Source organism: Chrysochloris asiatica, unplaced genomic scaffold (genome assembly GCF_000296735.1).
Source record: "Chrysochloris asiatica unplaced genomic scaffold, ChrAsi1.0 scaffold00247, whole genome shotgun sequence".
Taxonomy (NCBI): domain Eukaryota; kingdom Metazoa; phylum Chordata; class Mammalia; order Afrosoricida; family Chrysochloridae; genus Chrysochloris; species Chrysochloris asiatica.
Genome location: NW_006408765.1, coordinates 938,654 through 939,811, shown reverse-complemented (window position 1 = coordinate 939,811; position 1,158 = coordinate 938,654).

Genomic DNA, 1,158 nt, shown 5'->3' with positions numbered 1-1,158 from the left:
TTGCCTAGAATCAACATAAGCAAAATCCCTTTAAAACAAAAGATCTGTCAAATTTTTTATTTGTACTAAAATCAAATAATGTATCATATAATGGCTTGATAAAAAAAAGATCAACTAACATACTGCTGCTCTTGCTGTTATGTGCTGTGGAGTCGGTTCTGACTCATAGTGACCCTGTACAGGATTTCCGAGGCTATGAATTTCTATGGGAGCAGAAAGCCTCATCTTTCTCTCGCGGAACCGCTGGTGGTTTCAAACTGCTGACCTAGCGGTTCGCAGCCTGATTCGTAACCACTACGCTACTAGAGCTAGCAGGTATCTATTAGCCTGCACGCATGGATGCCTTTTCATTATTTTTGTAATAACATTTGACCTATTTTTGCTGTTTGTGATTTGCTTGACTTGATAATCATATTAGTTATCGAACATAACATAGTCTTTAAAAAACATACAATATTTGATGTCTTTTGAACTATATAATGAAAGGCTAATAGACAATCAAGGCAAAAGTTAAGATATTATTTATTTACTAGATTTGTCTAATTAAATTTTTAAAACTTTCTTAGACATAATTATGTACACAAATAAATTATGCATAAAAATATTTTAAAGCTTTAAGAAATTTTAATGTGAAATAAAAATTAAATAGATCACAAAATTAAGTACTTCACAATTATATTTTATATTATTTTAAAGTACTTCACAATTATATTTTATATTATTTTAAAGTACTTCACAATTATATTTTATATTATTTTAAAGTATATAGCACTTCAAATACGATTATATAAGTTTCTTTGAAACCAATGATGAATACCTGAAAATTTTACAGTATAAATATTCTCAGCACAATCTGAAATACTGATAAATGCAAAACAAAGTGATTACTAACAAAATTTTTTAAAACAACAAATATCTCATGTAGATTTTAAAAATGGATATTTAAAATCCTTATTGTTTACATACTATAACAATAATACAAACAAACACTTGTCTGGCAGCTTTTAGTGCTGTGTTATGTATCTTGCCTGTTGCTTTGATGCTGGAAACTATGCCACCACGATTTGAAATGCCAACAGGCTCATCCAGGGCAGACAATTTTCAGTGGAGCTTCCAGATTAAGGCAGGCTAGGAAGAGGGAGAGGTGGACTACTTCTA